General features: G+C 33.0%; 1 protein-coding gene across 1 annotated transcript in view; it reads left to right on the top strand.

Moving 5' to 3' along the window:
• Positions 1-15,337, top strand: part of MDGA2 (MAM domain containing glycosylphosphatidylinositol anchor 2) — an 822,473-nt gene that overhangs the window by 718,403 nt on the left and 88,733 nt on the right. The gene's annotated exons all lie outside the window — the stretch shown is intronic.

The following is a 15,337-nucleotide window of genomic DNA, read 5'->3' as shown; positions in this document are numbered from 1 at the left end:
TCCCAACAAAATACCCAGCATGGTTGTTTTTGTTTTTGTTTCTATAGAAATTGAAGAGCTGACTCTAGATTTTATTTGGAAAGCTAAGGCTTAACAATAGCTAGACTTATGTGGAAGGGGAAAAAGAACAAAGTTGGAGGACTCACACTACCCTGTTCCAAGTCTTACTGTAAAGTCACAGTAATCAAGATAGTGTGGTTTTTGTATAAACACATGGTTCATTGAAACAGGATAAAGGATCCAAGAATAGACCTCTAAGGTCACAGAGATGATACACATATGGTCAAATGAGTTTTTCAAAGTCATCAGCATAATCCATTAGGAAATGATAGTCTTCTGAATAAATTGTGCTAGAACAACTGGATATTCATATTAAAAAAATAAACCTTAAACAATACCTCACATTACACACAAGATTAAAATTGATTTTAGATGTAAATATAAAAAAACTAAAATTGTAAAATTCTAGGAGAAAACTCAGGAGAAAATCTAGGCAAATTTGGAATAGAAAGTAAACCCAAAAAATCACCAGTCATTTAAAAATAATACAAATAATAATAATACAAGCATAATTAAAACTGCAGTCTTCCTACTCTTCAAAAGACCTCATTAAAAAAGGAAAAAGCTTCCACATATAAGCAATATCATATGACATTTGTCTTTCTCTGTCTGACTTACTTCACTCAGTATGACAGTCTCTAGGTCCATCCATGTTGCTGCAGATAGCATTATTTTGTCCTTTTGTATGGCTGAGTAATATTCCACTGTATATATATACTACTATATAGCACAGGGAACTCTACTCAATACTCTTTAATGACCTATGTGGGAAAAGAATCTTAAACAGAGTGGATATATGTATGTGTATAACTGATTCACTTTGCTGTACACCTGAAACTAATACAACATTGTAAATCAACTACACTCCAATAAAAAATTTTTTTAAAAAAATTATTGGTCTAAAGAAAAAAAAAGGGAAAAAGGAAAAAGCAAGCCACAGTCTGGGAAAAAAATTTGAAATACATGTTGTGACAAAGTGTTTGTATCCAGAGTATATAATTCTTAAAATTCAATAATAAGACAAACGGTCCAAGTAAAATTGGCAAGAGACTTGAATATACATTGCACAAAATAGCATACAATTGACCAGTATTTGCATTAAAACTGGTAGCCATCATTTGTTATCAGAGAAATGAAATTTAAAACACGATGAGTTAGAACTACACACACATTATAATGACAAAAGTTAAAAAGACTGACAACAGCAAATGTAGGTGAGGATATATAGTCACTGAAATTATCACACATTCTTGCTTGGAGTGTAGAATGGGATTTCTGTTTTGAAAATGGCTTGTAAGTCTCTCAAAAACTTAAATATTTACTTACCAAGTAATCCAGCAATTCCACTCCTAGATGATTACTCAACAGAAATGAAAATGTATGTCTATACAGAGATTTATACACAAACTTTAATAGCAGCTTAATTTGTAATAGTGTCTGACTGGAAACAACCCAAATATTCATCAACAGGTAGCTGGATAAACAACTTGTGATCTAATCTACTCATGCAGTGGAATTTTACTCAGTCATAAAAGTGGAGAGAACTGATACAATACATGAACGGATAGATTTCAAAAACAATTATACTGAATAAACATAACTAGCCACAGAAAGTACATACTTTATGATTCCATTTATATGAATTTCCTGAACATGCAAAACTAATCTTTAGTAATAGAAATTATATTCTTCGGCTGGGGCTGAGGGTGGAGTTGATTGATTACAAAGGAGTAGAAGGTAACTTTCTGCAGTGATGGAAATCTCCTATATCTTGATTGGCGATTACATAGTAATATATATTTTTCTAGACTCAGTGAAATCTGCACTTAAAATGTGTGCATTTTATTGTATGTAAATTGTACCTCAAGTATTACTGAAAAGTGAATGATATTTCCCAAATAAGATAGGGTTGGGAATAGGAGGTGTTTCATAATATGAATGGCATTGTTTGATTTACTATTGTCATGTATATACTTTTTCTAATCCATATTGTGTTAATTTTTTAAACATTTGGTTGTTCCTCAAGAATCGTTTGTTCCTTTTTCCTCCCCTAACCTCTAAATTACTTTCCTTTAGGAGGAGACAGTAAACTGGTTATCTTCACAGTAGTTCTCCTCCCCAAAATAACCACTACCATCTTTGCCCAACTGTATCTGTTACTTTAAGAGATAGTGACTGTTACATTAAGAATATTGAATGACCCAATATATTGGTAACAAAGGTCATGTATACAAGTGAAATCAGAAAGATATGAATCAGGTTTTGGAGAATTACTAATTTGTAAGCAAGACCGTCACTGCTGGGTAGAATAAAGGGAAGACAGAGATATCAGCATAACAGGGTAGGACACAGTATTCCAAAACTATTGCTCACAGCTTCCTTATATTATTTTGGGCAGGCATTAGATCCAGTTTGTAGAGGATAAGAAATGGTTCGAAACCACAGTTTCTCCTGAGAGAAAAGAATTTTTATAGTATTCTCTGACACCAGAAAAGAATAAAGCAAAGAAACCCACATGTAGAAATCCACACATATGTATGTGAATATTATATGTTTAGTATTTCTATTCTTAAGAGTCTGTTTAGCACTTAGTACAGTTGGATTTTTTCAGTAGATATTGGGTGGTAATAAAATTAATCTGTGAAAGAATCAAAGGACTTTTTAGTTCAGTGGAATCAAAGCCGTATCCCAAACCTCCAAGTGTCTATTTAAGCACTTGGCCTTTGTCCATCACCCTGAAGGGATGATTAATGGATGAGAACAGTGCAAAACTTATTCCAGAGACATGCCAGAAACCAGACTTAAGATGGTCAGGTGAGAGATTCCACAGATAATTGCCCACAACTTGATATGTTGTCTTTTCTCAAGGGATATTTTGTGACATAGCAGTAAGTTGAGAAAGTCGATAGAGGTTTTCTTTTTATAAATTCTTTTTGAATTTCAGACCAGAGGATATAACCAAGGTCTTATAATTTTACATTACTTATGTAAGCGTTACTTAAGAAATCACCTTCTTTCATCGTTCTAATGAACTTTGTCTATTTCTAAAGCACTGATCAAAATGACAGTTGCTAGTAGCCTCAGGATCTAACTGCAGGCAGATACTTGCTTTGCAGTCAGATCCAGACCAGTGCTTCTTAGCAATACGATAAGAACAGTTATTTGTGCTTTAATCGTTTTCTTGCTCTAAGAGTCGTATTCACAGATCTTTTGGTTATTCTTAGAGAGTCACAGTTATTCAGTTTCAGTGACTGGTTTCCTTTATTCACATCTAAATCCACTTTGTTAATTCAAGTTATATGTTTTGGAGAAAATAAATGTTCCTAGAAGATAAACAGCATACCTTCGGGGCTCCTCTCCAACTCACTTGAACACGTCTTACTCCCTGCCTCAATGATATTCCGCACATTCATATTCGGCGGTGGACCACCCACATGTGTGGCAGCGGTGCTTGCCAGAAAGTTAATGTGCTTCGTAAGTGCACCACTGAACAGTCAGTCCTCTCGGCCTGAGCGCTGCTGGGTCAGTTCAGCCATCCGTTCCCCCTCCGTGCACCCCCCCCAACCAGTGGTCCTTTAAAGGAACCCAAGGCTTTTAGACACTTTGGAACTTTTCAGTTTTTAGGGAACGTAAAGCTTTAGGAAAGACCGAATTATTTGCAGCTTATTATATATTCATTATTTCTGAGTTAAATGCTTAACAACTACATGTAGTTCTCATTCTAGAGATTTAGTCAATCCTTATCTTTATAAATTCCTGACTTGATAATACTTTCAGATAACGATATAATATGTCACATCTGGTTGAGTCCCAAGGGTAAATTGTGGTTTAAGTTTCCATACTCACAATGGGCAGAGTAGGGAAGTAGGGATCCTTGTTAGATTACTGGGAGTAGCATCTTATCAGGAAATCCACCAGCCTGTACAGTCTTTGTGTGTGAATTAGGAAAAAGGTGCCCCTTTCTTCAAGCAGTTGTAACTCCCATACCAGGGCACAAGTGGTTGCAACAGAAACAGAGCCTGGATTTCAGCCCTTCTCACCCCTTCAGCCAGTCATGCATGGTAGAGAGCAAAGACGTTGGGTGTTAGAATAAAAAGGGCTTCGGATGTGGATTCAGAATGCAGCTTTGTTACTCCACAGTTGCTTACTATAGGGCAATTTGTTTAAGATCGCTAATCTTCACTTTCACCTTTCACAAAAGGAAAATGGTAAGAATATTCTCATCCTGCAGGGGATTGTGAATATTAAGAAACACAAGGTATACAAGTGGTTAGCATGGTGCCTGGCAAATAACAAAAATTAACCACATAAGTGCCTTTAATAATCTTATTTTTGTCTAGGAGAGATCAAGCATCAATTCTTCTTTACGCCAAAAAGAACTGTTTTATTCCATAGATTAAGCTTTCTCCTAATGTCACAATTAGAATATTTTCTGTGTACAGGTGAAACACTGCAAGCAGGCTTACAAAGAGGAAGACCCCAGAGGAAAGCATTTCATGAGAATTTTATGAGAAGTTGTATATCTACAGACATATACATGCTATATGAAAAGAAAAATCCAAACTGAACAAAAATAAATTGAATCTCTAATATTGCATTGTCTGTGGGATTTTTCCCTTATTTGGGCATATTCTATTTCAAATTTGAACACTGGTATGTTTTTCACATACTGTTTCTCTTACTTGATTCAGATTTACATAAAATTTCCCCACACTGTACACAACCTCAAGGGAGAATTTCTCTGACTGTCCCTTTAATGGAAGCTGGAATGAGAAAGAAAGGGCAGGAAAGCCTAAAGTGACTGGCTTTTGAATTATATGTGAGACGTCTTTTGAGGATTCCTAGAAAAAGGAAAGGAAAAGTTTTGAAGTCTTATAAAAATGTGGGCCCTAGTAAATAAGCAGAGATTTTGGTTATTCCATATCTTGACTCATAAGTATCCATGTATATTTGAGGGGAATGCATATAGCATTTCTGTTTCCTTTCTGGGCCATATAAGAATTAGCAATTGAGTTTATGAATAAATGGTTGCTAGCTACTTCAGTGATTTGATTTTCTAGCAGCATTTCTTAGGCGTGGGATGTATAGGATGGGCGAAGGGAAATGGTCAGAGAACAGGGATGCACTCACTATTTTTATAAAACAGTGCACTTGCTACAAAATAGGAGATCTGTGCTTAGCCCAGGAAGTGGATACCATGTATATTTAATCATTTTCTGTTTCTGAATCTGCTTCTGTTTTGTGAAATTTAATGATCTATAGAATTTCTTCTGCAACCTCAATTGTCTGTGCTTCCCATGCCAGCACATACATACATATTATAGAGTTGGCTCATTAACAAGCATAGTTGTGATATATGAAAGAAATGGCATAACTCTTGAAAGGATAGCAAAAGAGCATCACAAAATCAGCCTAGAGCCATGATTGTGACATAGCCAAATGTGGTACTCCAGATAGCTACTCCGACCTTGGCTTCCCTCACCAATGACAAGAAAGTTTGGTGTGTGCTTGCCTCACCCACTGACAGTTGACATGTACCATGTATTAATGAAATGTTTTTCTGAAATATAAAATGAAGCAAAATAGTTTTGTATTCTGCCTTGGGAGTATTTGCTGCAATATTTCTGAAAAGAGAGATTTCTAATAATTTCATTTTATCCTAACATTCCTGAAATAAAATACATTGAGGAAGGTAGGGATGATCAGACCCTCTCAGTCTGAAAGCCAACTTCCTTTGCATATTTAGGTGAATGGTGTAACCTCTCTTCCTTCTCACAAAATACTCATTCGGATCTTTTTGAGGGATGATCTGCAGACCAGACAAGGACAGTAGTCTGCATTATTTCATTAATTATGATATTCATATTAACTTTCCAGATTTGCAGTTCAAGCCAAGTAATATCCATCTGCATATTTGCCCTTCCAACTTCTGTGAAGACTAAAATAAGTTAATATTTGTAGAAGTACTTTTTAACTGTAAATTCCTATATAAATTTGAGATACAGTTTTCATCTCTCAAGATGTTTCTTGCTTCATGAGTCCGTGGTTGTAGTGGTAAATTATAATAGAATAACTTTTAACAGCAATCCTAGACATATAATTCTGGTAGGTATCTCAAATACTTGACAGAATAGTAGTGAGCAAAGGCCCTTGGGCCAACTCTATTTTGTACAAGGGGATAATTGAAGTACAGAGTTTAAGAGCTGCCTTTTCTTCTTTCGCTCAAGTCAACCATCTTTATTCCCAGAGGAGCTCTCCAGATTATTTTTCTTTAGAACGTGTGGTTTTCAATACACATAACACTTACTTAGATATTTCCAAGTAAAATATCAATGGATTTATAATTTTTATTTCTAAACTTTCTTTAAACCCTTAGCAGTTTCCTATTTACATGCCTAATGTGAAAGTTAATTGTTTCATCAAATCCAAATCATCTTTTGAATTTTTTGGACCAGATCCTAATCTAAGCCTATTTTGGAAAAAAAAAAAACCCTCATATTATTCATATTTAACATCATTTTTGGCAAAGTACATTCAGGGCTTTAGAGTAAAAGGGTTATTCATTTAAGTTAAAATGTTATCTGGTAAGTGCATGCATTTATTTTATATTACCCAAGACAACCATATATATTTGGTGTGTAAGCCAGTAACTACTTTGCATAAATATTTTGTTTTCTAGGCTGATGCCTAAAAGGGGTCAGAGGTGACTCAGTTGTGTTGAAATAGTGCTTCATTGAAGTTTTAAAAAAAAAATAAGAACTCATTTAAATTTGTCTAGTTTAGTTTTTAAATTGCTTCAAGTTCCTGTGCTTTTAAACAGTAACAATGGAACCAAACTATGGAACTCTTCCTAGAGAATTTCATTTTACATTTTTTTCTTTTTTTTTTTTCTTTATGGGAGAGGGTACAGAGTGAGATTAATGTTTATTAAATACTTATTATTTCCCCAGTGCTATCATAGGTATTTTATATAGACTATGTCAAATAATTTAAATAGAATAAATTTTATATTTTCATCCATTGGGATCTCCAGAGATATCTTTTTAACCTAACTACTTCATAAAATAATTATTATTTTTGAGAGCCAAAAAACCTAATAGAGTCCTTACCAGGAACAAATGAATCTATCATTATTTGCTGACTATACTATATTCATTAATTCTTTATTCTATTAAATAATCTTGACTTTATATGGTAGAACCCTACTCAAATAAAATCATGCACCCTTCTGAGAAGTATCTTAAATTGGGGGAGAATTTTTACAGTGGGAAACATATCACATTAGCTTCCAACTGAGATGGATATACATGGCTTGAGCATTTAGTGATTTGTTAAAATGAATCCTTTTTTTGCAAGAATTACCAAGCCATATTACTTCTGAAAATCCTACCTGATTGCCTACCTATTGCAATCTGAGTGATTTGTTTCCTAATAACCAAGGGCAGGATTCTTGGTAAGTTATACAGTCTTTGCGCCTGATCATCATTTTCAGTTTCTACTTCCTAGCAAATACACCTGGAGACCATATTCTTTGGTCTTATTTTAATGGCCTCTGCCTTCCTAGAGATTAAGGAAAAGGCTAAATTATTAATATATGAAGATGATTTTAGGAGAGTGTATAAAATTGGATCATGTGTTCATTCCATGTTTCAAGAAATGAGGTAAAAATGATATTTTAATTTAGACAATTTGAACTCATTATAGTTAAATAATTTTCCAAGTAGATATTTCTATAAACATATTTACTCTAAATATCTAATTATTTAGGAAGTATCTGTAAAGGAAAATTGAATTATATGATAGGATATTATATTCAAGTGAACTTATTGAAGCAAACTGTGGAAAGACTAAGTTAGTTTTGCACACAAGTCTTAAGTATCTTCTTTTAATGTTTTGTTGTTAATTAGGAAAAAAGCATTGGTATCTATGTAATTTTAATTACTTAATAACTCTTACACTTCATGCTAACACATTTTAATAAATAGTATGAATTTTATGAAGATGTTTCATGAGAATCTTGCTATATGGCATTTTCTCTGAATGCATTTTATAAGGTTATGTTAATAATAACTAATCAACTTCGTACCTATGTGGATCAAGCAAGAATAACTGAGATTTGTCAACTTCTAAGTAATATACAAACACATTATTCCATTTTGCTCTACGTCAGTTTTTGTTATTCCAATAATATACTTTATTGATCTATTGATTATTCCAGCAAATTTTGTTTATTTAAATAAAACTTTAAAGGAAATTTGTGTAAAGGCTTTCACTGCAACAAAACTGACAACATCATCTTATTTATCCTAAAAAAGACCCTAAAAATAAATTGAAAGGAATTGGGCTAAAATACTCCTTTCTACATTACAACTGGAAAATAATGAAATAGTCTTTCAAGGTCCTACTGAAATTGGTTATACATATTTGAGTGTTCTGTTCTGGGGAGATATTTTCATTAATAATATTAACAAGTTTAAAAATCTTTTCCCAATCATCAAAATTTTAGTCAATGTACTTGTGATGACAACTCTGTAAGCATAAGTACCTGAATTACTCCTCACTCCACCCCAAAAAATACAGATGCAAATGACCATTTACATGAAAAATTTCAGTAGAGTTTTTTTTTTTTTTTAAATAGGCCTTTATGAGTAATGATACCTGGCAACCATATGCAGTATATATATATATTTTTTTAATTTATTATTTATTTATTTATTTATTTTTGGCTGTGTTGGGTCTTTGTTTCTGTGCGAGGGCTTTCTCTAGTTGTGGCAAGTGGGGGCCACTCTTCATCGCGGTGCGCGGGCCTGTCATTATCGCGGCCTCTCTTGTTGCGGAGCACAGGCTCCAGACGTGCAGGCTCAGTAGCTGTGGCTCACAGGCCCAGTTGCTCCGCGGCACGTGGGATCTTCCCAGACCAGGGCTCGAACCCGTGTCCCCTGCATTGGCAGGCAGATTCTCAACCACTGCGCCACCAGGGAAGCCCCAGTAGAGATATTTTTTGAGTTCAGTTGGTTATCTTCGTATCCTCAGCTGAGGGGACAGTATATAAAAAATGTATCTGCCATCAAAGTGTTTATAATCTATTAAATAAAAGATAAATTAGCATAACCATAGAAAGGGGGCAAATATTATAATTCGGGCAGTGCATGGAGTTAGTACAGCATGTTAACAGCCACCACTGTATCAAAACGATGCAAGATGTAAGAATAAGTATTTTATGAATAATTCTGAATCCTATTTTTTATTTGTCATTAAACAGGATCTTATATAGAATAATTTAAGCATGAGAAATGAGTGCTTTATTTTAGTCAACGTTTTCTTTTAAAGGTTTTAAAATTTGTGATGTTTTAAATACCTCATTAAATCTCTATTCTAAATATTATTTTTATTTACAATTTTTTTTTTGTTTAAAGATGTTGATATATCAGAGAATAACACATTGAATACCAAAAGGCTATGATATAGTAGTTGACCATTTTGGGGGGTGAATACATTAATGATATAGTAAATCTATTTCAATTTGCTCTAGAGAATTTTTTTTAAGTATTGCTTGTATACATCTGCGAACTATAATTGGTTCTTTTAATCAAATGTCTATGAGAGATAAACTAAATTCTCTTAAAATTTATTAAATTGTCAACATGTAGCTACTACATGTGAGAATATTGAACTTCTAAGTCTTTTCATTTTGGGCACTTTTTTTAATTCCTTGGGTTGTTTGAATACTTATGAAAGATATAGATTTTCAGCTGTGAGTACGTACAATTGGAGAGACATGGCCAATTCTGAAAATCATAAAATTTGGAATATTATTAACTTGTGAACTCATTGGATAAGTAGAAGAATTTTGAATTTGTATTATATTACCCTCTCAAATTATATCATCTTGAACTTACATGAATTAGTAGTATCTATAATATCATAGTTGAATAGTTGTGACAGATATCTTATGATCACAATTTAAAGCCTTAGAATACTTACTATCTGACCCTTTACACAAAAAGTTTGCTGAAGCCTGGTTTAGAAGGTGGTCTGGTAGAGTCACAATTACCTTAGGCATCCTTAAGGAGAAAGGGAGCAAGTTACAGAGTTTCTTAACTTTTTCTTCCCTGGCATATCAATATTTATGTAACATATCCTTATCAAAGCTCTCAAAATAATATTTTAAACTACAATCATAAATAAAAACATGTAAATGCTCTATCAATTTTACAGTAATTATCCCATTTTATTTTCTCTTTGCAAAAATCATCCTAAATATCATATTGATGGATTAATATTAAAAACATAGGCATGCCTAGGGAAGGTTGTTCTTGGTCAGTAGCATTAAATTTATTTAATGGCTATAATTAAATTAAAACTGGCTTTATTTAGAGATATTATCTATTATACCACAATTCTGTTTTTTTTTTTAAATGTATGTGTGTGAAAATTGAAACATCAATATTATTCTAAAACAACAAGGCAGTAGTTGCTTTATATTGTTCAGTCCACTCTATTGGCCCCAATTACATTATGTCTAAATCTGGGAAAGGGCCTCTAATCAGAAAAATAAAAATGATCATACAGAAAATATTTTCAGGAGTACAGATATATAGGTGTAGTATTACAATGTGTTTTCCTAATAAACGTTAAGTATGGTAGGATAAATATTTATCATTGAAGAAAGAGTAATTAAAGAAAGGAAGGATAGTTGTGATTTGGGTACCAAAAGGTAAGAATTGATAAGCAGGTAGAAATTACACCAAGAAAGCATTTCAGTTTAAGGAGTCAAAATGTGTGGGGATAAAACTAGAGTTTTAGGAACTTTCAGTCACTGGCAAGCTGAGTCACTAGAATGTAGGCAAGCGAAACGCAATATGGAGAAAAGTTTACTGACTCATTTATACAGTACTGAGATTGCTGTTTTTACTGATCTTGCTGTTATGTGGTACCTCATTTCTAACATCTCATCTTAATTGGCCCATTAACCTCATCTCCTATGGGCTTAAAATTCCAGCTAGCAAGGATACAAACACCAGCAACACTCCTTTTCTCCCTAAGCTCCTATTCAGTGTCTGATTTTCAGTTCTTTGTTTTTTGACCTCTAAGAAACAATTCACTTTCTGCTTGCAAGCTTAGGAATGCATGTAAGAAAGATTTTTGTTATACTTTAATCTAACATTTTTAGACTAGGAAAGTGACGTGTCATATATTCTTAATATATCTTTTACTTTGAGGGTTATGCATAAAATAATATTTTGAAAACTCAATTTACTCACTTTTGAGAAGCTATTTGCAAAATGGAATAAATGTACTTTTATATAAATTTTAAAATTTGAACAATTAAATTTTTCTCTATATCTATTTTAAGAATATTTTAAAATCCAAAATCTGTAGATAATCATACATATCTAAAAATTATCTGCTAATTTAGATAATGAACGTAGTTCCAGGTCAGTTAGTTTAAAATGATTTAAATTCGAACAATGTTGCATAAAAATAAAAGTAGACTATAAAAGAGAATGAAAAAAATTTTTGGCGTGCTTGCTAGAAGGACAAAAAAAAATGCCTGAAGGATAAAAAAGAAGAAAAATTATGAATTCTTTCCCTGTTGAACCAGCAGATGTCATGTTTCGTTGTTACAGCCTAAGATTATTATAAGGGCATTTCCTTAATATTACTATGTGTACTATGTGCTTCTTACAAAACGAGTGTATAAATATTAAATATGATTGGCTCTGAAATCAGAGAACAAATTTGTGGGGTTTTTTTTTTTTTTTTTTACTTTTAAGATAGATTTCTCAAACAAAGTCAGAAAGCATTTTTCCTTTATCAAGTTTATCCAAAAGAAGTTTAGTACAAAGTATGCTCTGAGATGTAGCAAGCATATTTATATTTAACTATAGCTACACAAAATCATTTTTTAATCAGTAATTATTTGTTACTAATCAATATTATTTATGCACCAGCTAAAAAAGCTTTTTTCATCTTTAATTCTAAGGTGGTACAATTATTCAACTAAAATAAAACTTTATATCAACATCCATATATCATCACCATATCTATTCTGTCCCAAAATTTATCTGTCATATGAGACACTGGAACTGGTCATCTCTATTTCTTTTTCCAATCGAATATTTCATGAAAAAATATTACATATGATGTCACTCATATGTAATGCAGACATGTCAATGCAAATAAAATTAAGTATTTTCAAAAAATACATTGAAAAGCCTTCGTAACAATCTGTAATTAAAAATAAAGATGAAGATAGAATTTTATAGTAAAATTGGATCTATTTAGAATATTCAAATGAGGGTTAAATTGTAGCTTAATTTTTCACAACCTTGAAAATAGATTTTGATAAACAAATTCATGTTATTCCCAAGGTCATGAGAATTTTTTTTTTAACTTCAGTGTCAAACTGCTTCAATAACCTGAAAAGTATTTATTTAGATAAACAATCAGTTCTAGTATTATGACAATTTGCATTTATGACATGCAGCTAGTTTACCCTTCTGGCAGTCAACAAAAAGCAGGATTAGAGTATAGATAATAGAAACATTCAATGGAATTTATAAATAAGTGTGCTTAAAACAATTGAAATAATACAAGAAACAGTAGGCAAATGTTTCATAGCACCCTAGAGATTTGAGACTGTGCCTTACCTTAATGGCCATTTTGTGGACAGTCACTCACCCATCTCGACCCTGCTAAATGGCAGTTAGGTATTGACTAAATACCTCTAGTGAAGGGAAAATCATCCGTATTCAGAGAGGATTGCTAGAACATTTCTAAGTCAAAATATGTATCCTTTAATAGCCACTCACTGGCATTCATCTTATTTCATAGATCTGTTCAAATTTAGCCTGTGATGGAGTTTCAACTCTCAGAAAACTTCATTTGCCAGTTTTTGAGAGATTTTTTTTTTCCTTTTCCATGCTAAATAGACTTTATTCTCTTCTCATTTCTATTTGAATGTATGATTCATTTTATGAAAAAAGTGATACTTAGAACTAAATCTTATACCCCTTGTATTTTCCTCTTGGCTGAAAAACAAAAGCAAGCCCCTCTTCTCCCTGTGCCCCTCAAAAAAAAAAAAAAAAATACAATAAGCAAAATGAAAAACCAACCACTGAGACTCTTACCTCCTCAATTCAATCTAGACACTAATGTCTAATGAAAACACTCTAAGTTGACATTTCTCACTTAAAAAGCTCATTACTTCATTTATAGGTTTTGGATGCTTATTTTTAATCAAAACCCCTGGCTCTTTATCTAGGCTACTACTAAATGTACCTCCTCAATAACAGTTTGGGAAATTTGGTCTCAAATACAGGTTGTCAATGATGTTTTGGATATTGATTCCTTCATTCAGTATATTGTGTTCCTCTCATCTAGATTTTGCTAAGTGTTGTGAACATGAATCTGTGCTATCATTTAGTTAGTAATAAGTAAAAATATCATACAAGATACAGAAGAAATAAAATGAATGTGATGACTCTTTTCCAGAGACCTCCTTCTATGCAAGATTGTATAGAGTTGATAATCCATTTTCAATAAAACTGAATGAATATTCATAGAACATTTTTTAATGCACACAGTGTTGATGTAGGAGACTTTTCCAAATGTTACTAAAGTTCAGATATTTAATTCAACGTATTTAATTTTACTAGTAAATTTGTCAAAAATTAAATTCAGTTCATCTGACATTTTTTCCTGGTGAACCTCACCAGGGTAATAGAGACCATCACTTTCATTCTTAGTGTTCAACATTCATACTTTAACTATCCGTTATAAATTCTTATGAATCAACTCTTCTGCAATCCCTAGATGATAGATGACTAATGATGAAGAAAAAGAAAAAAACAGGTAAGATATATTCCTGCATACAGGAACCCAGGAGGAAAACCCCAGGAGGACATTTAATATTTAATCTAATTAAAAAAAAATCTGTTGAATAATGTACAACTTATTAAATCATAATCCAGTAAAAACTGCAAAGCTATTTGAAAAGTTGGAGAAAATGTAAGCAATTTCCAGGAAAACAGAGGCCATACCTCCTCGTTCATTGCCTAGAACACTACTTGGCAGTCAATAGGCTCTAACTAAATATTGATGTAATAAATAAATATATTATTGGTAAAAAATAGATGGTGTGAAAAAAATCTATATTTCAGAATATCAAAAAGTTGGGGGACTTCCCTGGTGGCGCAGTGGTTAAGAATCTGCCTGCCAGTGCAGGGGACACAGGATCAATTCCCTGGTCCAGGAAGATCCCACATGCCTGGGAGCAACTAAGCCCGTGCGCCACAACTACTGAGCTTGTGTTCTAGAGCCCGAGAGCCACAACTACTGAGCCCACGCACCACAACTACTGAAGCCTGCATGCTTAGAGCCCGTGATCGGCAACAACAGAAGCCACCACAATGAGAAGCCCGCACACCACCATGAAGAGTAGCCCTTGCTCACCGCAACTAGAGAAAGCCCGCACGCAACAATGAAGACCCAATGCAGCCAAAAATAAATGAATTAATTAATTTAAAAAAAAAAGTTGGACATATAATTCCCATGGTCTGTGCATTTTTCTATTTGGCAATTAAAAGACAAAAACTGAGATGGTTTATGTATGTTACATATAATCTGTATACCTCACATATCCTTAAAATCTAAATAAAAGCCTTTTTTGTTATTGACCAAAGTTCTTGTGTTGTTAAGTTTTTGTTTGGTTAATTTCAATTTAGTGACCAAAGACATGGATAATATAAACACAAATTGTCATCTTCACTGATTTTTTTTTTGACAGAGTTGATCATTTACTTGCTGATATACTTCTTTTTTATTTATTTATTTTTTTTCTGGAAGTATAGTTGATTTACAATACTATATTAGCCTCAGGTGTACAACATAATGATTCAATATTTTTATAGATTATATTCCATTTAAAGTTATTATAAAATGATGGTATATTTCCCTGTGCTGTACAGTATATCCTTTTTGCTTATTTTATACATAGTAGTTTGTGTCTCTTAATCCCATACCCCTATCTCACTGATATACTTCTTTTGATTTCTAGGATGCCACATTTTAAATTTTCCTCCTGTTCACTGGTTGTTCTGTCTCAGGCCTTTGTGGGGTTTGTTATCTCCTCCCATATCTCTTAACCTTGAATTGCCCCAGTGGTCAGACCTTAGCCTTTCTCTCTATCCACACACACTCCCTTGGTGATCTCATCAGTCTCAGGGCTTAAATTTAAACTCTTATCTATACACCTATGGTTAGCAAGATTGTA

This window comes from Balaenoptera ricei, chromosome 2, assembly GCF_028023285.1.
Source record: "Balaenoptera ricei isolate mBalRic1 chromosome 2, mBalRic1.hap2, whole genome shotgun sequence".
In the NCBI taxonomy this organism is placed as follows: domain Eukaryota; kingdom Metazoa; phylum Chordata; class Mammalia; order Artiodactyla; family Balaenopteridae; genus Balaenoptera; species Balaenoptera ricei.
Note: the sequence above shows the minus strand (reverse complement) of the source record. Positions and strands in the feature narration are given on the sequence as shown.